The sequence below is a fragment of the Strongylocentrotus purpuratus genome, unplaced genomic scaffold (genome assembly GCF_000002235.5).
Source record: "Strongylocentrotus purpuratus isolate Spur 01 unplaced genomic scaffold, Spur_5.0 spur5_scaffold_3, whole genome shotgun sequence".
Taxonomy (NCBI): Eukaryota; Metazoa; Echinodermata; class Echinoidea; order Camarodonta; family Strongylocentrotidae; genus Strongylocentrotus; species Strongylocentrotus purpuratus.
This window is the reverse complement of record NW_022145609.1, coordinates 25,087,790-25,111,371: the sequence shown is the minus strand read 5'-3', so window position 1 is coordinate 25,111,371 and position 23,582 is coordinate 25,087,790. Positions and strand designations below refer to the sequence as shown.

The 23,582-nt window shown below is 36.9% G+C and overlaps 1 protein-coding gene across 2 annotated transcripts in view; it reads left to right on the top strand.

The window, feature by feature from the left end:
* Positions 1-2,505: 2,505 nt before the first annotated feature.
* LOC577548 (serine-rich adhesin for platelets) overlaps positions 2,506-23,582 on the top strand; it is a 41,187-nt gene continuing 20,110 nt past the window's right edge. The window contains exon 1 of one of the 2 annotated variants that reach the window (XR_004066098.1): positions 2,506-2,699. The gene's annotated coding sequence lies outside the window, so the exon portion shown is untranslated. The remainder of the gene's footprint in view (positions 2,700-23,582) is intronic. The other variant, XM_794868.5, reaches the window with a different exon arrangement.

The window sequence follows — 23,582 nt, the reverse complement described above, 5'->3', positions numbered from 1 at the left end:
TTTAGAAGTAATGTTGAGATCAATTTTTGAAGTACATTCTTTACAGAATATTGGCTGATTTTACAACGATCCCAATTGGATACAGCGAGCCTTGATCTTGCATTTTATCTATGGAGAACTGCTATACACCTTCATTTTCAAATGTTGTCTTTGATTTGAAGGGAAGATGTTTGAACTTTTTTTCTGTAGAAAAAAATAATATGAAAGACTCGAAGACCAACATCTTTACAGAGAAATGCTTAAAAAGTAAATACTGATACTCCATTCAACAGTACGTTGTTTCATTTACTGTTTTAGTTTGTCGGTGATTATGAGAGATTGCGTAAAAAGTGCCTTTTCTTGTGTGCCTCCCACAGTTCTCAAATTGGCATCAAAGTTGTCTCCTTTTCTTTACGAAAGATTACCACTCAGACAAACAAGATTACAAAAGTGTCACTTATCAGAGCTTTTCACTATCATTCAGTGTCACCCAGAACTTATCCTAAGTCCTTGAAATAAAATACCTGGCATTCCTGGATTGGTTCAATATTGACATTTTAGAAAACCACTGTTCAGTTTTTACAGAAAGTGCAGATATTTGTATAAGCTGTATTGTCAAATTTCCTTCCAATCTGGCAGTATTTTCCCAAATGCTTTTCTTTGGTGTAAGTACATTAGCATTTAGTTGATTTATTGGGGATAATAGCTCCTCGGAAGGCGACGAAATACTTTGTAGCGTTTGTCATGCTGTCAAGATCATATTCCGCCCGAAGAAGCAGATACTCAAATCCTTCAATCCAATCGTGGAATCTATTTACTCACGGTAGTTGCGTGGTTATAGTGACAAAGACAGCCAAAGAAATGCCATCAGTCTTTCTTGTGCAGTGATTTGCACTTTTGATGATCCTATTTACCATATTTGTTCATAAGGTAAACAGTATTCAATGGAATTTTTCTCGGGGTGATGTGTCGGGCAAACAAAAGGCGTCCAAAAATAGGCTGTCAGAACACAATGCACCATGAGTATACCGTAGTTATGACATCATAAAAATGTCATTTGTAATCATAAAGGTGTAGGTACGATTGTCGTGGGTGTCCTGTTCGTCACTCCCCAAAGAGGGCAACCCCTTCCGTCCTGTTCGTGGTCAAGGCCTTTTGTGTTTTTCTGTCATATTTGACATTCTGATGAATGTGTAATTCCATTGTTCATTCACAGATCTTACCATTTATGGTATTAACCAGTAATTTGTAAACAATAACAGTTATGACGGTTGTTTTGCGTTTGTTTGTATTTGCTTCGTATTGCTTCTTAGTGCTCATCACTAGGATGTGCACATAAAGAATCAAATATCCTTGATTGTAGATTGCATTTGTACACCATTATTGCGTGGGGTAATTTTAATGCCTCTTTGGTATTTCTGACATGATTTAACCCAACATAACAGGATGGTAACTTTATTGCATGCCACACAGTTCTCGATTATATCACAAGAGATGATCAGCTCAGTCATGTGTTTAGTGGGGTACAATGGGTGAAGAAAGTGAAGAAATATAATATAAAAGAAGCTAACCTGATGTAGTTGTTGTTTATCTGACAAGACATTTGATGTAAAGAATTCACCATTTTCCAAGAAGATTTCCCAACAAAAGACCCTACTTCAGTACCTGCAAGCAGATTACAAGGAAGCAAGAGTTCTTGCGTAGTTTTCATTATATTCCAACTTACGGTGAACAAAGCAGTGATAGGATATCATTTCAAGTGGTCAGACATGGGGGGGGGGGTGGGAGAGAGAGAGAGAGAGAGAGAGAGAGGGGGGGGGGCAGGAGGGAGGGAGATACAGTCAAACCTGTCTTTAGTGACCACCCAAGGGAAACACAAAAAGTGGCCTTTGTAGACAGGTTTCTTTAGTACATGATTCAACAAATGTAGACAAGGTGGTCACTAAAGCACGTTTGACTGTATAAATAAATAATTGGTGAAAATTAAGGTGGGAAAACATACCTCCAAAATGTGAAGATTTCATTAAAAAAATGGTATATACCTTTTGAAAGATGAATATGATCATATTAATGTAGAAAGAGAAAATAGAGTTGTATAAAAGTCTGTTTGACAAATAGAAAGAAAAATATTGTTACAACAGCTAGAATATGGAAGTGGGCCTAAACTTTCTGCTTTAAGTATTCTTAAAAAAGACTGAGCATTATGAAAAGATTTGAAAAGTTTGTGCATATTTTCAATATTTGAAACCATTGAACACAAGCGTGAGAAATCTCTGAAGCTGTCATTTAGCAAAATAGAAAGAAAGAGCTGAGCAGATAAAGTTGAAAAGAAAAGCTGTGGGGGGGGGGGGGGGGGCTAGATATCAAACTGTCTCCAGGAATGCGATGCTTCTCCCCATTGTGTCTGTTTTCTATGGATTCTGTTGGAGAAGTTTTGTGCGTGTCCGTTGAAGCGGCCAAAAGCATACAAAGTCCCAAAGAGTAGTAAACACGGTAATAATACTAGCATTAGGGCTATAAAGGCTTTTTTAGAGTACAGTGCTTGTTGATTTGTACATGTGGTTCCAAAGCGTGAAGTTAGTGCTTCTCTCTCTCAGGCAGGGACTCTCATGATACACAAAGGTCTGTGCTCGATCAGCGTTCACAGGAGGTTTTTAAATCTGGAATATATCTATCATCATAGACCTTTTACTGTGGATATATTGCTATAATTTTTGTAGGTAAGAAGGCTTGCTTGTTTTGTTACTAACTTTCCATCTGTACAGGTAATTTGACGACTCTTCCTAAAACCATTTGATAGAGGCCGAAAATAGTGGAAGCAATACTAATTTCATGTCAGGATCAGTTTTATTACTGAGAATTAAACCTGTCTATTAATCGGTTTTAACCATTGTTTTTTTAATACTTCTATTCAGTTTTTGACGCACACAACTGCTTTAATTCCATCTATCTTAATTTCAGGAAGAGTAAGAAGCTTGATTTTAATTGCAATATTGACAGTGCAGGTAATTACACAAAATGTGACTTACATTTCAGATTCATTATTGTTTTACTCTTCTTCCTTGGACAATCAAAGAAACATGTAAATTGTATTGAAAGGCGGTCAAGAATCGTTGCTTTTTGTGGACGGACGTAGATGCAGGATAGATGTTGATTCCTAATATTAGTGACGAAATATTCCTTAACAGTCTCAAGGTGAATTTATGAACCACAAAAGATGTACATTCTTATCAGTGTGAAACGGGACTTCAAGCCTGGCTAGATCACAATGGATGACCACTATTAGAAGCTTTTAAACTTGTTTTGTACTCCATAAAAGGCCTTGAAGGTCCTACAAACCAATATTTATCACTTTTAAAATGCCCTATATAATTTAGCAGACCGCAGAATCGTGTGCATTATTTGAAATGCATTTAGTGCCTTTTGAATAGGCCTATTTACTTAGTAGGACCCCCTTTCATCCTGCTCTGTAGCCCGTTGGATAATCAAAACACAGGCAAACTTCATTCATATGAGCCCTTTGATTTGACATAGAGATATGTAATAACTGATTCAAAAACTCAGATTGAGAATGGTCTAAATTACTGATCTTTTAACCATTTGATTATTGATATTGTGAGATATGTGTGTCATTCAGGGGGAAGTCTAAGCTCCATTCATTGGACTTAGGCCAGCCCCGATCTGGTCCTAGATTGTGGACCTGATAAGATATGTACATGTTTGTTAATACATAGTCATTTAGGAAATGTTTGAGCTCAATGTTTTAGACCTGGACCATCTAGACTAGAGTCCTAAGTTTTGGACCTGAAGCCGATTAGCTCCCTACTGGGAAACGAGAGGATTTGAGGGATTATAGCGAGCCTGGAAAGGCCTCGGTGGAAGGATAATATAAGAAGCCTTGCTATTAAAAAGTCCGCAGGATAAGGAAGGTATATGGATTACATTGAAGTATTATGTCCAAATCATGATAGGAAAAAGGCCACTTAGTAGAGTAAATTACAAGGAAATAAATGGGAGAGAGGGGAAAAGAGAGAGAGAGAGAGAGAGGAGGGAAACAAATTTGTCTTTTTAAAGCCAGAAGGGAGTAAACTTTGTGTAAAGGTATATTACATGTAGTTAATACCCTTATAGCTTTCAAAAGACTATGGAAGATACAGAGAGAATAAGAGAGAGAGATAGAGAAAGGAATCTAGTAAGGACAAAACAAGGAAATGAGATGGAAATAAAAGGGAGAGAAAGAGAGAGAGAGAGAGAGAGAGAGAGAGAGAAGGGGGGGGGGGGGCTGGTTGACAAGGGAGTATTTCTTTGCTTTAAGATTGATTTAGATAACAATGTGTTAAGTAGGTGTACAATTAAGTGAAGGTCAAATGTAGATTTAATTGAAACTGCATTCCTCACATAATGTCATCATGAATGTTGGTTATTGCTCTTCATGTTTACTTCAGAAAAACTTTTTTCCAGTTTTTGTTTTCTAATTGAAACTTGCTTCCCCCCCCCCCATAATTCCACAATAGCTATCATTATTTTCCTATATTGCCAATTTGCATACCACACCAAATACTCGAGAAAAAGAAATAAGGGAAAGGTTTACAGATTTGCCCTCATATTTAAAATATATTGAGATCAACAATTTTAAATATTGAAATTCCTCAGTTTTGTCTCCTAATATTATTAAACTGAAGTGAAAGATTGCTGTTTGGCAATAAATATGCCTGTGCATATCTTTGATATCTACCTTTGATATTTTTCTTTTTGATATCATATATCAAAAAAATGAATATTGAAAACTCGACCTTGCTTCTTGCCTCCCCTTGGCTCATTTTCCGATCTCCTTGTTGCCCCCTCTACACTTCCCCTGCTCTTTGAACATTTCCTTCCTTGATCAACGAGGGAGAGCTTCCCCCTATCAACGCCAGCGAGTGACAGTTTCAATTTGGGGGCTTGCAGGGGGTCTGTCGATACTGATTAAAAAGGCTTATCATGGTTTTTTAATTTCATTTCAGTATATTTCATATTTACTCCTCTACATTTGAACATGACTTATGATTTTTGTTTCATTAAAAAAAAAAAAAATTATATTTTCACTTTGTAGTTATAAATTGTTTTCCTTTGACCTAAATGAATCGTATGTTCAACACAAAACATTAATGAAAAACAATCTGGAGGGGACTATAGTTATTATATAGTAATATAAATAATTGATATAATTCAGTTGGTGGCTTTTTTTTCTGCTGGAATCTATTTTGATTTAAGATGGTCACAATTTATGAGCAAATGAGCCAATTTATAGAAACTGATTTATACAGGGTTGTCATGTTTATTGCGTTGTACAGAACTTGCACGATTTTATCTTTACCTTCCAAAGTTCTTAAAATAGAGGAATGGAATACATTCAAGAATAATTACCCCAACGACTCTTTAACTTGATGGCCTCTGACTGCTGAGGATATAAATTAAATGGTCAGTCTGTTTCTATTTTATAAAACATATCTTGATTATTTTAATGAAAAACTTTGTTAATTCTGAAGCCATATTATGTCTATACAAGGTCGAAAAATATGTTAGGCAGTATTTGAAAAAAATTGAAGGAAAACAAGAATTTGAAGGGTGTTGCTGCTGTATTTTTAGAACTGATAAACATTTTAAGAGGAAGCCCCACAAAATATCCCTTTTATAGATACTAATTATGGAGGAGTGCAGGAGATTCATATGATATGGGTAGGGTGCTTGAATTTGATATCTTCTTGTAAAATTATCCTCCTCACACCCACCCATTCATTTCCATGTAAGGGCACATGACTTCATGTACATCTTTGAAACATCGGGGCAATAAGAAGAATTGATTGGACTGCAGATTCCCACCTTCAATGATCTTCGTTCAACTCCTTTCCTCTCGATCAAATCTGATTAATCATCATCTTAGGTCTAGAAGGGCATTAAATTTATGTACATGTAAGAGTAAATTAATTAATGTCTCTCTTGCTCTGAGTATATTTTAGTAATTGGATGACGTTCCATTTTGCAAGTTACAAGACTTAACAGGTTCCAATACAGCTATCCAATTTCTCCTACGTTTGGCATGCATACACTTGCATTTCCTTGGCATGTAATTAAATGAACCCTAAATTGGGGTTTCCTCGATGAGACTGTAATCGAATACGAAATGTTTTGAGACATGGAACTTTTTCTGCGTATAGTTTCCAACAAAAATATTGCCTAGTATGTCTATAAAAGAAAATTAGTTTCTGGTTTGTTTCCCATTTTAAGTGGCAGCAGCTGCTAGTCTGGAAGTGATCGCAGCAATTAGATCAGACCACTACTTATTGCATTATTTAAATGCTCAGCTGGGCGGTGACATGACTAGTATTCAACATGATTGCGATAATTGCGGTTACATCGTTGATCAAGAACATCAAGGAACGGGTCAGTTCTGTGGAAGATGGGCGCTCGTACGCTTATCGCCTCGCGTACATTCTGAGATCCTTGATCTGAGAGGCATGAGCTGTGAGGAAATCTTGTAGGTATTTTCTGAAGTGAAGATGTAGGCTTTCTCGGACACTCTTAGACACCCTTGGACACCCTTGGATGTCCTTGGACACTCTGCCAGTATGGCATCCTGTCCTGGTGCCCCCAACTCCTCCAGGCAACCGCCTCTCGCCTGTCATCTCCGCTAACCGTAGGCCTGCATCTGATGATGAGGATGGATAAGATTGAATAGAGTATCCACTTCTGGGGCACTTACTTGGCAAGGGGATGGCTACTGACTCCTGAGGGAAAATATCAGCGGCAATCGTTCCATCAAGTTTTATAGCTTTTCCTGAAGGCTTGTTTTTAAAAAAGACCCATAGTTCTGGACCTGTTGCTTCTGCTGCTGCTGATGTTGATTTCCTCAACTAGAACTAACTGTCTTATTATCGAAAATAATATCGCTAGTGGCATTCGTTTGTCTTGTAATGTATGGTCAACAAGGGATCTAAAGATCACAAAGTTTCATGCGCCACTGCAACACTTCGTCAGGTGATAAAATATATTTTAAGCAAGCGTGTTTTATACTCTACGGGTGGACTGGCGGTCAAACTGTATTATTGTCCTCGCACGGACTTGGTTATTCTTGTTGCCACTTTGAAGCGGTTGCCTCAGATAGAGAAGCTTCTTTTAGCTTGTCATTAATTGCTGCAAGAACTGAATCTTTCTTCTTGTCGACATTGCCAAAGGCTACGGTTCCAAGATGCCTGCTCTTAGGAGGGGCATACCCACCTGCTGGTGTAGGAGGCGCTGTGAACAGCTGAGGAATATTTACTTTGTAAGCCTGAATGAAGAATTGACTGCTTTCCACAAGGTAAAAATATTAATGATGTTATCTTTCCTTTTTTATTAAAAGGAGAACTGACATTTGCTCTGGGTTTTTATTTCATCAACAATAAATGGTTAGGTTTAAGGGTTTGTCTCTAGTCAGGTATTACTTTGGGCATGCTTTCTCATACCATCCAGAGGCCTTTATACTTGGGAGTTTAAAAGAACTCTTTATTTAGTGTAAATTCTTTCTTTCTAAATTTCAGTTGGGGTTCCTCAGTTCACATTTTACTTTCATTCTTTTGTTTGAATATATGAGCCCTTCTTCACTTAAATGGAGATTCCGTCATATCGGTTTCATTTTTGAAGACTTAAATTTAAACTCAACATCTTAATTGCCCATATCAAGGGAATTTGCTGTGTTTACATGCATAATAGATACATGCAAAGGCAGTCAATATACATTGTACTTGTTGAGGTACATTTCCGTACAAGGCGTAGTACATGTATGATCGTTTTGTAACATATTAAAAATAAACAATTTTTCCTCAAAGATGTCGATGACTACACCCTGAACTTTCGGTGTAGGTAGGAGAGATGTTAAACTTCAGAGTGGAAGTGACGAATGTTTACAAGACATCCTAACCTCTCTCTCGAGGCCGCTGACAGATACGACACAAGGAATAACATAGTGATTCTTTAAAAACTCTCCAAAGCTTCAGGCATCTGGAAGTTTTTAAAAATCATTTCCACCCTGCGCGTTCCCAAGATCAGAGCCGTGGTATCGGTTCGCGACCTTGTCGGCCCTCGATTAATCCCTTCATTACTGTTGCGAGGGGTTTCCCCTTCTTTTGCTATATCACCATGGTTGGGATGGTGTGAAGGGCTTAAGGTCTGAAGGTTTTTGATGTGTCATGTCATATTTTAAAACACCCTTTTCCTTCTGCTCCGTTTGGCATATCATACATTTCCAAAAGTTATTAAAGAAAGTGATGAAAGATCGCTCGAGTTACTGCTTCTTTTGAAGCATATGTGGCAAAATCTGGATCTGTAACTCATTGCATTTAATTGGGTTTGTTATCTCTTCTCCTTCGAGAGACTATTTGAGGAATTGGAAAAATAATCATGACCTGTCTTGCATGATTCAAACAGCTCTTTCTTTCAAGAAAACAAATACAAATCCAGAGCCAGGGTATACATGCTATAGAAAAATGCCATAATGGTACTAGTCATGTTATACCTTTACATTCAATGATTTTTCTGTGACAAACAATTATTTTACGTACAAATCACAAATGCCTTTGACTAATTGTGAATGTTTATTAGTTTTAGATATATATTAAGGAGCGAAAGTGACAATCGTAATGTATACAAATAATAACGTACAAAAATAAATAGATAATATAATTTGTAAACAACCCTTGAAAAAGTAGACTGACAAAAATAAGTGTTTGTCATAGAAATGTAGAAGTGTAATAGTTGCATTTCTGAATCAAAGTGAATATGCTCTTGATGTTTCGTACTGAAATTATTTTAGTGTTGCACTATATGCTATTTAGCTGAGCATTATGAATAGCAACATGTCTAATTGAATAAACATCCAAAATACTATTTACGTTTCGAATCTCAATTAAGAAAGAAACATACAGTTCTTATTTGTAACCTGCTGTTCGCTACGTCCATCAGTCTCGTTCATCAAGGCCGTTCAACCCTCCCTCATATTTTTAAACATATATCCAGATCATCTCAGTGATATAGTCAGAAATACTCTGGGTTAAATTAGTATGGTGATCTTTTGAAAACATGTCTGCATAATTAGTTTCTTGGCAGGAGTGCTGATTAAATGTCATGGATGACAGCCAAAAACCTATTTTAGGAAATTTTGAATTTGTTGCCAGTGCTTCTTCTCTTTCTTTACAGTTTCAAAGTTGTATGTAACCCTCAATTTTACAGGAACTGTTTCAGGTTGTAGTAAAAAAAAAAGAAAGAAAGATTTTGTGAATGGCAAAATGACATTTTGAGAATAACATCTATTTTGGTCACCATGCATTTATTTTGATGCAAGTATATTAAGATAGACATGTTCACAATTCAAAATTAATTTCAACTTAAATTCAAATTTAGCTTGAACATGTGAAAGTAGTTCCTGTAAAACCTTCTAAATTTGTCGGTGAATATTAAAAAAGTACAATATAGTCTGCTGAGAGCAAGAAGGTCAATAACTATCGGCATCTAACTTACATTTAGACCTACATCCTTCTGGCTCTGAACGGACCAATCATTGGCTTAAAATTCTAGTGTTCTACCACAGAATTTTGCCACCAGTTGTTTACTATATGTATATTGTACTAGCTGTAATTCTTGTCCTAACCTTCAATTCTTCACTCCCAGGATAGCATTTGACACTTAGCAGGTTAATGTTGCAACTTGTTTTGATGGTTGACTGGTGTTCTTTTTTAATGCATGGACACGGATATTGATACTTTTGTTGGCATAATTGTCTGGTCCTTCAAATATTTACCATTTTGATTATAATCCTAATCCGAGTTGGAATCACGATAGCTAACCTCAATATCAGAGCCTTCATACCAATTATCTGTAGAGGAATGTTAGCTAGGTATAACCTTGCTTTTAAAGTTGTATCTTTCTTCTGTATGATTTATCCTCGTTTAAATGTCAGAAGGACTTTGTATTTTTTGTTTAATGTTTATGTAGGCCTAACGACCTACAGCTTCTCTGATAATGGTTTGTTTATATCATAAAGATGGTAAATATTCCTTGAAAAAAGGCTTGAGGGACTTGCATAATCATGGTCAGAAATCTACAGAATTTACATTTGTTTATAGTTCATTATTGAAGGAAAAAATATTATCTAAAGATCATAATGGTGAGAGTATGCAACCAGTGGTATGAATGGCCTGCCATAGTTAAGTTCAACTTAAAGTCAATCTTAGTCATTGTGAAACACTCCCCTGGTCATATACAAATAGATTGTAAAAGGACATGGTAGCAATTTAGAAAGGGTGACTATGTACGACACAGTAATAGTCTTGATGAAAAGCACATGCACTGTACACAGAAATGGTTGTATCGGACCACACAGATTATGTGACATGACTGTTTGGTCCAAACATGTTTGTTATTTATCGCTGTAGTTTGAACGTGATGGTCTTTGGAGGAGAGAGGTTTCTCAGAGGACCTTTCTATAATGGCTCTCTTCCAAAGTGACATTAAAGAAAAAGAATGAGAGAGCTCAACTTTACCAAAACTTAACCTTCTCTTTCAGTTTATAGAGAAGGTTGAGTTCTGGGAAGAGAGGTGAAAAATGATTTGTGAGCGTTTTTATTGTTATTTTGCAAGTGTTGAAGAACATCAGAGAAAAAACGTCCCTGAAAAGCATGGCTCTTCAAATGCCTTCATATTCTAAATATGACAAAGAATAGGGGAATAATATATTTTCTTTTGGGGTATTTTTCCCTTGATTGTAAATTCTTGCTCATCCATTATGAAGCTGAAGCTCTGAGGTTTGAGTATTTCATTCTGTATACAGTAAATTATGTAGTAAAATGAATGATCAGGGATTATGTGATCTTAATCTAACCTCTGGAGAAGAATTTGATGAATTACCCCTTTTCATCCTCAGGTGTCACTTCTTTTTGTGAAATTTTTGTGAAAGCCTTTCAAGAAAATCCAAAATGAAAACACCATCAATCTGCTTGCATTAGAGTCAGCACTTCAGCCATTGTTATGCATCATAATGTATTGCAAAAATACCCCAGGTACTGCACTAGCAATGTAGTTTGGCTTTTTCAATATTTCCGAGTTCTTGGGGATTAAATCCAATGTTATTTTATCAGCATAAACAGGTTTCAGTAATTTTGTTAAAAAAAGAAGTCTGTTGTTCAATAATGATGTAGGCACAGTTATAGTTTTGCATTTGGTTTTTATTTGTTTTTACCTGCTTTTGAGTGATAACCAATTGATAAAGTATTAAGTAATCCATTTTGACTATAATATCTAGATATTTTTCACAGAGTACTTTCACTGCTATAATTTTTGCTTTTATAAACTTTTTAGCTTACTTCTAGGAATCTTTATATTGTTTTATCTTACAGTTTATTAATGACATTGCTTTCTTCATCTTGTTAAGTTTAAAAGACTGAGAAAAGTAGGCCAGACTGTTGCAGTGTAAAGTCATGTAGCCTTCGCTACTGGATAAGAATAGTCTTGTGAGTCAATCGAATGAACATGTGGCTAATTCTCCCTTCAAATTCTATCTGTTCCTCTCTTTTCCTGTCATGTAAAAAGAATGTTCTTCTTAACCTCTTACTCTGTCTCTCTCTGTCTCTAGCTCTCTCTCTCCATGAGACTAATGGAGGTTGTCACTGATGTTACCATACCCAGATGGTTTGCTCATCATTAGAAAACATAAATTCTTGCTCTCTCTGTTTTGCCAGGAATAGATGGATTGCTACGTTGTAGCATATGTCACAGCATGATTGAACGGAAAACTGGTCTGGATTTCAAATTAAACGAGATCGTAATTCAATTATCCCCAATTCCTCATTAATCATTACATGGTCATTACACATGTTTGCATGGGAATATAACGTCTACTTGCAGATAAATTAGCATCTATGTGATATCTTTGTATTATAGTATTTAACGAAATCTTCTAAAGAACTTTTATTTAGTCATATTCTGATAGTGATCTACAGTAGATGCTGACATAGCGCATGGAGGATCAACAAAACAGACCTTATATCTAGATAAACTGAAAAGGCTAGCATTTTGTATAATACTTTGGGAATAACTAAAGCTCAATTTCTCTCAGTTGAACCTTCATATATTTACTCGGATATCTTGCATCCCCAGATTTGTATTTGCACTAAAATTTGATCAGATAGGGGGGTAATTTTTCTTTTTTGTAATCATTTAATCCTCTGAAAAAATGTGACTGTTAGCATTAGCTGATATGAACACAAAGCCTAATCCAAAGATTGAGAAGCTCAGTGTGGAATACTTTGCTGAGACCCAGAAGGGCATTCGTCTGTTATAATCAAGAAAAAATATGTTAAAAGTTTTTTTAGTTCTTAGTGGTCCATAATGCTTAAAGGGAAAGCTGAGTTTTGGTAAATATTAACAAGTTATTTCGAAACTTTCTCAATCTTTCGCAGATCAGTCTGGAAGAATATTGTAGTCTACTCTATTATTTAAAAAAAAGTTGCTCTTAAAATGCCAGTCCAAAATACGACAAAATTGTGTAAATAGTCCCATACGACCATTTTGTGTGTGCTGTTCTTGTGACTTTCAACAAGACCAGGTCCATTTCTTACCATTTTGGTGATTCCAAAACCAAATAGTACACACCAATTTTTTATGGAGGAGATATAATCACCCTTTTCCTTTTTTTTTCATGACAGTTTCTTCCATAATTGATTTGCATGACTAGAACTTATTTTCAATTCTTGCTGGGAGTTTCTCAAGCTGTTGGACATATTATACTGGAATTTCATATTTGTTTAAGCTCTCTCTCTCTTTCTCTCTCGTTCTCTATCGTTCTCTAGCTTGACTTGCTTGCTAGGGGAGGGTGTGATACCCTGACATGATGTATTACTCTGTTTGCAAATCACTTATCCCATCTGGAGTGCTATCGCAGCACCCTTCTAGATGTCGACACCCTTAAATCCGATCCCCCTTAGAGAGAGATTTTCTCACCATAAAGATGAAATACAATACCCTGTATCTCAGCTCGAGATATTTCTTTCCTGTTGGGTGTACAGGGTACTGGTAAGGACAAGTTCAAGTTCTAATGGAGCACTGTCTTTTTATGGTCTTCCTCTTCCCATTGTATTCCCGTTCTTTATATATTCTTTTTTCCTCTCTCTCCCCTCACTCCCCCTCTCTTTGTCTCGTTATTTGTTTACTTTTCATTACTGTTTTTCAATAATTTTTTTTTATTTTCTCCTAAAATGCAGTTCTCCTAAAATGCAATTCTCTTACTCTTGACTGTTTTCTGCCTCCTCCTCTCTATCTGTCTGTCTCTCCCTCTTTCTCTCTTTCTCTCTTTCTCTCTTTTCTTCTTTGTCCCAAGTGAATATAATATAAATATAGCCATATGGGCTTCTTTCTTATTATTTCCCTTTTATTTTATAATATATCTCTCAATCCCGTCTGTATTTGATTATTATCAGTACCCTTTTTCTCAGTTTTCCTTTCTACTTTAAAAACAGTTTGAGGTCCATTTTAATACTAAATCTGCATTCTGAAATACGCATGAAGCCCTTGAATATGCAATTTTCCCCATTTTCCTGAATGCATCAACCAAATTGCAGGTCCAATTTGGGGCGCGTTCATGCTTGATTTTGAAGGCAGAATGAGCGATTTGTAACGCTCATCGTAAATGCTCATCGTAATCACAGTTCCACGGTGCACTGTCCATGCTCACTTCTCCAGGCAATTCTCCTTGGGTGGCCTTCAGCTGGATTCGCAAACCTGTGTGCGCATGCTACGTAGACCCACTAGAGGTCAGTGCGTTGACCCCATTTAAACGCGTTTACAAATTGTAAACGCATCTTTTTGTGAGTTTACGATCGGCGATCGTGATCGCCGTTTTTCGGTGATTCTACAAAAGTGAGCATGAACGCAATCGTGTTTTAAACTAAACGCGTAACAGATGCCTGATTCTGGCCGTCAAAATAAAGCATGAACGCGCCCTTGGCTTAACAACAGCCCTTCAAACTTTAATATTTTCTATCCCCTCTGGAGCCCAGTATTGATCTCAAACACAGGACACTTCCTTTTTGAGGGCAGGGGAGTATAGGCTTGGTTATTGGAACCATCGGTCGGTTCCAGTAGTGTCCAGTCTCTCTGGGGCACCGATGTTGACCATCCGAATGTCAACAGAGGAGGGGGGAATTTCATTGCTTCCTGTTCCGCTTTATATAACCCCTTTAATTCTCTGAGCAACATGTTAAATGTAATGTTTGGAATCAAACAACCTTCATATGGAAAGAAGAAGATTATCGAAATAGTCTATTTACAGCAAGAAGGGCTTTTAAAACTTGTTTCTTATTTCTAGTCTGCGCTGTGCAGGAACATACTCTATTTTGACACTTCAACACAATGCCATGAAGCCTTGAGCTTAGCCTAATTCTGTCAGTGTCTGACTGTGTCAAATAGACCAATTTACAAATTTTACGCATACAGTGTAGGTAGGCCTACTGTTTAAAGAAATGTTTTTCTTGACAAACTGTAAGCTTGCCTGAGGCTTGCCCTTCAAAGCAACAAATATGCAGGCTGGATTCCAAGTATTATAGTTCATTCATTAATAGTAGGTTAATGGAATACCTTGTCTTTAGGTCCCCAGGAAAAAACTCAGCGGAGTTCCTACACTACAGGGCCCTATGGCATGCAGTAGACGTAGACTAACATCTTCATAGTCTTGCAGTTTAGACCCTATTATGCACTACGACTGACGAGGGTCTGTGCATGTAAAGTTTCATTTTCACAATCCTGAAATCCTTCCGACTCTCGGTGGTTGTTTTTAGGGTAAGGAGCTGGGTGTACAGCTGCCAAATCTACCGGAGGCCAAGTCTAAAAGGAGATTGTTGCTACAAATGATTCATAATTAACTTGTATGTTCCTACTTTACAACTCCACAAATCCCAAGGGGCGTCCAAGGTCCCACATATATACATACACGTAAGCAACCACTACTCGATTTTGTATGAATCATACAGTGTTAGATTAAAAAAATTTAGGGCATCAGTTTTGGAATTTTGGACATATTCAATTTAGGAGATTTTACAGTTTGTTTCAATTTAAGTAAAAGTGAATCACATATTAATTGAATTGATTTAATTTTTGAGGGATGAGGCTAACTTTGAGGTCGGTGAAAAGATTTGAAACAGATTCGGGAAAGAAAATTGTGAAGTGAAGGAAATAATAAGGGTTCTTATTTGGAATTACTCTTTGTTTATCAACGTAATTTATTCATTAATGTCATTGAGTTGCATAATTTTGAACTACATTTGGTGACAGAGGTGAATAGTATCACTGTGTACATTCATTCAAGGAGTGTGTAATTCTTGCAGAAACAAAAAGGCTTTTCGAGACTGGGTTTGTGCGAATGAAAATTAGGTGCAAATTATGCTTCAAAGAATCAGTGAATTTAATATGAGCAAGTCAGGTCTTGAAAAGGGCTGAAATCAAATCATAGTTTTTAAAATCTTAAATACCATCTTAATCGTAAGCTTTAGGAAGGAAAGATTAAAAAGGATTTTGACTTTAATCCTTCGGATTTGGTCAGCCCAAATGTTGGGGGGGGGGGGGGGGGGGTGTCATTTCAAGGAAACGTTGGAAGTTTGAAAAAGTTGAGGAAAGAGTTGGACAAAAACTTCCAAGACATTCTTAATTTCACACTTCAAATGGTAGTTAGCCTGCTGTAAGATTTTGTAAAGGTCACAAGGTCAAGCAAGAACATTTCAGGATATATCCTCCAAGAAATTGTTTAAACTAGTAGATTGCTCAGTTTCAAATATTGAGGTTGAAAACAGTCTGCACAATTATTCAAAGACGCGAAAGAAGAAGGAGAAATAAACAATGTACTTTTTAAAAAATTAAATTATTATAACTAGCATTTAGTGTGCTCTCCATAGTAACGCTCCTGCACAAAAATATATTTGTATACTGTGTAGGTGACTGTATTGAGTGCAATCCTTCTTACAACAATATTACCTCGAACTCTAATTAAGCCCAGACAATGAAATGATAAGAAAAAGATGCATCTGTCTGGTGGTGTGCATCAACACATGGCATGGAGCAATGACTGCATGCAGGGTTGGGAAGAGAGCAACGGAGCTATAGGGAGAGAAAGTGATAATAGAGAAAGGGATATATAGAAGGAAGGAGACCGGTACCACGAGGGGAAGGAGTAAAGAGAGAGAGAGAGAGAGAGAGAGTCAGAGAGAGAGAGAGAGATATCTATTAACATAACAACAAAGGAAATTATTTCAATGTAAGTGAGAATGAGTGAGTTAGAGAGAGGGAGAAAGAGAAAGAGAGAGAGAGAGAGAGAGAGAGAGAGAGAGAGAGAAATGAAGTTTAAGCTTTAGATTTATTGTTGGCTTCAATATTTATAGAGGTAGAAAAATAGAGGAGGAGAGAAGAGATATAGGCAGAAAAGTGTAAGAAATTAGAAAAGAGTTGAGGCAGTGAGAAATATAGATATTTTGTTATCCTTGCATGGGCTGGCTTCTAATTGGTCAAAATCATTGTCAAAGTCAGTGTCACAAATTGAATATATTTACTTTAATGTTGTGTTATGTTAAGAATTACTTGGAGAGCTGGTACTTAAATGATTTACTCCTCTAATAGAACATGTAAATGTTGTCCTTTCAACATATTTAATCATCCCCTCTCAATAATTTAAGTTAAAACATTTTATATGAATGCTAAAAAGCAATAATGGAAAGAGTTGGGTGTGCGTCTTTTAGAATTTCTTCTTTGTTTTTTACCTTTGTAATAGGCACTCTGCTCGGCCGCTTTTATGAAGCTTGAAAACAATCCCACAAGTTTGCTTGTAAGGAAAGGTTTTGGGGCGAATTATTAAAAGTCAAGGTGAACGCATGCTCTTTTCATCTAGCGCGTTTCCTGCGCCGGTTCGCTTGATGAATGAGCGTCGTGTCTGATGACGCCAGCGATCATGAAGATAACGATCGGCCGAATGGATGCAAGCATGAAGAGCGTACAGACATGTGTTATAAAGATTACATGCCATTGGAGGACATTTTTTTTTTCTATCTCTTTCATTTTCTTCTTGTTACAATGCATTTTCTGTTGCGATTGGTTATTTATTCATTAATATAGCAAACAAGTATATTTTAACCCATATTAGGGTGCCACTAAGTTTACAAAGATTTACCACTCTTCATATTTTCAATTGTTTATCTTCGCTAATAGTAATATAGCTTTTCCTTGGTATCAACCATCATATGCTTGTGTCAAAAGAAATGCTTGCCCAAACTTATTGTAGATCAATTTCAATATTTGGGCAGTTTAAATTGCCTTGAGCGTGCAAAGAGAAACGTTGACATGCTTTGGTCTACCTCTTGGCTTTAGAGAACCACCCATAGGAAAGAAATGAGCCTGCCGCATACTCCTGCGGCAGACTTGCCGCAGATCTGCAGCAGACCTGCCGCAGACAGTCATCTTTTTCACATGCAAATTAGTTTTGCCGCAGACTTGCTGCAGACCTGCCGCATACTCTTTCAGTATGATGAAGAGTCTGCGGCAGGTCTGCCGCAGACTTGCTGCAGACTTGCCGCATACTCTTTCAGTATGATGAAGAGTCTGCGGCAGGTCTGCCGCAGACTTGCTGCAGACCTGCCGCAGACTCTTCATCATGAATATTCATATCTCATATAGACCTGCTGCAGACCTGCCGCATACTCTTTCATATCCAGTACGTGGCAATAAAGTATACATGTAGAAGAACCAGTGATAAACTGATTGATACTTCATAATCGATATTGGCAATATCGATATTACCAATTAGGTAATACCAATATATATATATATATTACCAATTAGGTATATTCTATTCTCAATTGTATTAACTTCATCACATTGATCATTTGAAGTGTATTCAAGAGTAACATTTAAAGTGACACAGGCTCGTACACATATATATACTAAATATGTATATTGTTTCTTGGTTAGTAATCATAGTTTCTTGGTTAATAATCAATATATCTATTGCTTAAACGTGAATGTAATTGTAACATGATCAGACAAAATAATCTATTGGTTAATAATGGCAAAAGGAAAATAGAAATCACAAAAATGATGTGCATTGTCTTAATTTGCTTAACAAATCATGATAAATGTATTTTTCTGTCACACGTGTAAAGTAATAATGAATATGCATGAGATGATTGGTTTCAATTGGCCCTATTAGACTTTAATGGGATTTCCTGTGGCAGACCTGCCGCAGACTGTTCCTGTGGCGTACTGGTATGCGGCAAGTCTGGAGCAAAGTTTCGCCCTGCCGCAGATCTGCCGCAGACTGTTCCTGTGGCATACTAGTATGCGGCAAGTCTGGAGCAAAGTTTCATCCTGCCGCAGATCTGCCGCAGACTGTTCCTGTGGCATACTAGTATGCGGCAAGTCTGCAGCAAAATTTCATCCTGCCGCAGATCTGCCGCAGACTGTTCCTGTGGCATACTAGTATGCGGCAAGTCTGGAGCAAAGTTTCATCCTGCCGCAGATCTGCCGCAGACTGTTCCTGTGGCATACTAGTATGCGGCAAGTCTGCAGCAAAATTTCATCCTGCCGCAGATCTGCCGCAGACTGTTCCTGTGGCATACTAGTATGCGGCAAGTCTGCAGCAAAATTTCATCCTGCCGCAGATCTGCCGCAGACTGTTCCTGTGGCATACTAGTATGCGGCAAGTCTGCAGCAAAATTTCATCCTGCCGCAGATCTGCCGCAGACTGCTCCTGTGGCATACTAGTATGCGGCAAGTCTGCAGCAAAATTTCATCCTGCCGCAGACTGTTCCTGTGGCATACTGGTATGCGGCAAGTCTGCAGCAAAATTTCTTTCTGCCGCATACTTCGGCATACTCTTTGCCGCAGACTAAAAGTCTGCGGCAGGTCTGCGGCAGGTCTGCGGCAGGTCTGCGGCAGGTCTGCGGCATACTTTTCACTTTCCTATGGGCAGCTGCCAAGTAGAATAATGAATGAATCTTAGAATTTAATCATTTTCATTTTGTTAATGGAAGTAAATTCACGCTAAAATCAGGCATTTCTTTGGTTAAATTTCAAAAGTTGAACAGGATCAATGAAAAAATTCTGGGAACACCCTTTATATTTTTCTTCCCACAAAAAAGAGAAATAATTTCAACCTCAACATTGTCCACATTTCAACAGGTACACCATACCTTATTTATGCCTGAAGTATGTGTAAACAACATAAATGAGCACTTCAAATAAGAGGAAATAAAAGTGCAGATCGTAAAAAGTGAAAGAGGATTCCAATATCCATGCATGGCATTGCAAGGTGTGATCGTTTACCGCAGTGCACAATAATTAGCTGCAAATGGATTAAAATTATTTGCATTCCAGCAAAGTAATTATTGAGTTATTTTACCATCAGGGATTGAATTACGAAACGGACGCCCCTGCACAAATTGTTGGCATACCGAGCATTGTATGTGTCTGGTTATGATATTCGGCATAACTGACTGTTCGATGACAAAGGAAATTGTCTCAATTAGGTGCTGCGGAAGTTGCTAAAGCTATTTTTGAGATGAGCTTAATTTTACTTTGTCAATAAACAATGTGGATCCTTGTTTGGGCTCTTAATCATGGTTTCCAAGCATCCCGTTTCACGTTTTTAGTGAGTGTTCCAAACATTTTGCCCAACCTTTTTTTTCTCTTTTGCTGCCTCTCCCTGCCTAATTTCCCTTTTGTTTTTGTAGTATAAAAAAAGCCATTTCTTTCTACTTGCATCTGTTGCTGTATATATGTATATATAAAACATTTAATGTTGATACATTAAAATCACTAACTGTTAAATTAAAGGTACTTTTTTTATAAACTGAAAAACTTTAACTAAGTGGCAAAAACTATTCTAATTTTATTTAACATTTTGAGATTTCTTTATAGGTCCTTGAGTGCTATCTATTTTTTAATTGCTGTTTATGAACTTTCATAGTACAACTGTAAAGGGTGCGTGTACTTTCTTTTCACACTGTCGTCTATGAGTTGTGTAATATGGAATGACAGTTAATGATTCACTGTTTAAAGCTTGACTAATGCTTTTGTTAATGAGGAAGAGTGGGCCCACAACGGATTTAGAAACAAGTTGTCTGACTTCGACTCAGACCTTGACATTCAAAGTGTCTCTATTGAGACAGTACAGATGGCTACAGGGTAGGGTAGGGGGGGGGGGGCCTTTAACCCCTTGCCTCGCCTCCATTAATAGACCATTTTCATAATGCACAACTCTTTGTGAAGTGCCTCAATACAACTTATTTCATTCACCTGATAAGAATAATAGTAAGTCAATAGTCAGAATGCAAACTGCATATATCAAGTGTTGCTAGGTAGGTCAAGCCATAATGTTTGTCCAACCTGGCAATAACTAATGTATGCAGTTTGGATTATGTCTATTGAAATACTATTATTCTTACCAGGTATTGAGACACTTCACAAAGACTTATGCATTAAATTTCATTACATTATGAAAATGGTCTATTGAACTATAGACTGCAAATTGTTTACACTTTGGAGTTCATTGATTTGTTTGTAGAAAGTATATAACTGAAGATATGTGTCTGTGAATTCATTGCAGCGGTATCAAGTGCTTACTTACTAAAAGTGATTATTCTTGGAATTTTTTATTTTTTTATAGTTTAGCATCCATTCTCAGCAGACAGTATCCATAATCAGAGACAATGATGAATGCCTCCTTCCTAAAACCAGAAATGCATTTCAGACTTTACAGCATCTGCAGAGTTTAAAGAGTAATATCTTTCAAGATCATGTAAAGATAGCATTGTGGGATAGAGAAATTGATTTCTCATTCCCTATTTTCATTTGTCCTTTTTCTTGTTCTATTTTCTATTCTCAGCCAACATCAGGAGTGCCTCACCTTCAGTTAATACCAGTGGAAATAAAGAAGGAAATTAAAAAAGACTCTCTTTACTAGTGCTGTAGTCAAACGTTTAACCGTCCGGTATCCGACCGCCCATGGCGGATTCCGTTTTCAATTGGACGGTTTCGTTTTCCCGTTTTTTTTTTTTTTTTTTTTTTTTTTTTTAATAATTTTTTTTTTTTTTTTTTTTTTTTTATAATTTTTTTTTTTTTTTTTTTTTTTTTAAAGTTTAGATTTATGCCCCTCCACCTGGCACTATGCCTGGCAATGTCTCCCAGCTCAGTAATCTGTGTGTTGACTCACCACTCTGAAACTATAACAACACTCCAATTTGTCTGTCATCTTGGTTTGAAAGTATCTTTGTAATAGATCTCAATGTGTAGTTTATAATAATATTCATCCAATTTTTACACAAGGCGTACCACAAGGTTCTATCCTAGCTCCTCTACTGTTTTTAATTTACATTAATGATCTTACACATTCTTCTAAAAATGACAATGTTACTATTATTTGTGACAAGTTCGAAAGCACAAATCGGCGCCTTCCCGCTTTTTCACACGGACCTGGCTTGCTGCCGACAGAGTCAGCAAAAAAAAAAAAAAAAAACAATTTTTTTTTTTTTTTTTTTTTTTTTTTTTTTTTAATTTTTTTTTTTTAAATCGTTTAACCGAAAACCGTCCGGTTTTGACTGGCGGTTAAACGGAATTGGAGATATCCGTGATGTTACAGCACTGCGGTATAAAGATATTAGCTAGGAGACATGGGTACACGTTCAGTAGACACATTAAGCCGCTGACTTTGCCTCTCCTGAGCACATTCATGTAACCTCGAACACAACATGATTTCTCAAAAAGATACCCTTCTCTCGTTAATTATCGATATCCTCCCTCACTTTAAATCCATTTTGTTATTTTTAGTTGAAGCTTTATCCAAAGTCATCCTTACTCACAAAAAACTGCATAGGGGCGTAGGATCTAGAAATGTGGATCTCGATATGCGGATCTTATGGCTTAGGCGGTAAAATCTGAGAACTCGCGGTGGCGGAGACACAAAGCGTAGGGGTCCGTCAGTAACGGGTGATTATGTTTGGCCTCGTTGGAGGTGATGAAATCTAAGGCAGATGTGTTTCCTTCAAGATTCTTTTTCATGTCTTCCCTTTTCGGATTTGATTCCGTTTTAAGAGAGCACTTCAACTCTAACTGCATATCGTGCCATGATAGTTATCTGTCAATGGGTAAGGCAGGGATTAACTGAAGCATTTTCCTCCTTAATCCTGGGATTAGTGTTTGGCCGATCCAATCTGTCATTAAGAAATAGGATTTGTTTGTTTTCATTTTTACAAGCATATATATTCCTCCCGTTGTCGTGAGATATTTGTTTTGTTTTTCATTGAGAAACTTTACCTAGGGCCGATTGCTGAGGGGCTAGAGGAGTGTTAACTCAATGTAAAGTATATCACCAATCACCAAAACATGCTTTCCTCTTCATGAAAGGGGTTCCATGTTGCTATATACTGTAGTCTAACTAGGAGTTTTAAATATTTCTTTTACAAAGAGATATATAATTGTTAATACACTCCCAGCAAGCTGTAAGACATCTTGTTGAGTAGACCAGAATAACGCACCTGTATGCACTCGCATAGAAAAGGGAGCGCACAGAACCGATGTCAGACTTGGGTTCTGTGCACGTCCTACATGCAGGATTTTATGTCGTCCTTTATTTTTTCATACTTCTTATTAAACTGTTTATAGAATGCCTGGTACATTTTTTAAGAGTTTGATATTATACATTCTACCTATACACAGATCATTTTTTAAGGTCATTGGTACATTTAAACCTAAATACTTGTACATAGCGTTAACACCCTTCTGGCTTTCCACGTCATATACTGGCACTTGTCTTTGATTTACATCATCAAAAGCAACGTTTGTTTCAAATATTATTTAATATAAAGGGATGATATCATTAAGCTATTATAGTATAATTCAAAATACCTAATACCCTATTAGTCATAAAATAGTCATAAAATATTAGTTCTAAAATATGTATCATATTACTTGTTATGAACTCAAAGATTGGTCAAAGCTAGAGGTCACTTGGAAGGAGTTCAAGTCCAAGGGGACCAAATTCAGAAATTTGTGCCAGAAATTTCATAAATTTGGTGATTTCCTGTAAGTAATATTGGTCATTTCCTGTGACATAGCTATCCATATAATATGATTCAGGTGCGACATATCACAACTGAATAACTGATGATGTAGGCGTCATGTTTGGACTATATATCCTCTGACCACAGTTGGTCAGCAATGAGGGGCCATCTAGGACCAATATTATTCTTCTGGAGTATTAGTAATGACTGTTGCTGTCGGTGAGTGTGATAGAGCTGTGGGGTTACCCGGGGGCAGAAATGTTTGATAGTAGTATTAACTCTATTTCGTGTATCCAAGAATACTAAAGAGCACTGATCTCTTAATTCTAACTTCAAATATGTGCCTTACTAAAATTTTAAAGAAATACACCTGTGGGACAGCATGCTCTTTGCTCTTTTGTTTAATTTTTAAATAATGAGTTATATGGAATTAGAGAGAGAGAGAGAGGGAAACATACAGACACCGATCATACTAACATGGAGGTGGGGAGGAGAGGGGGG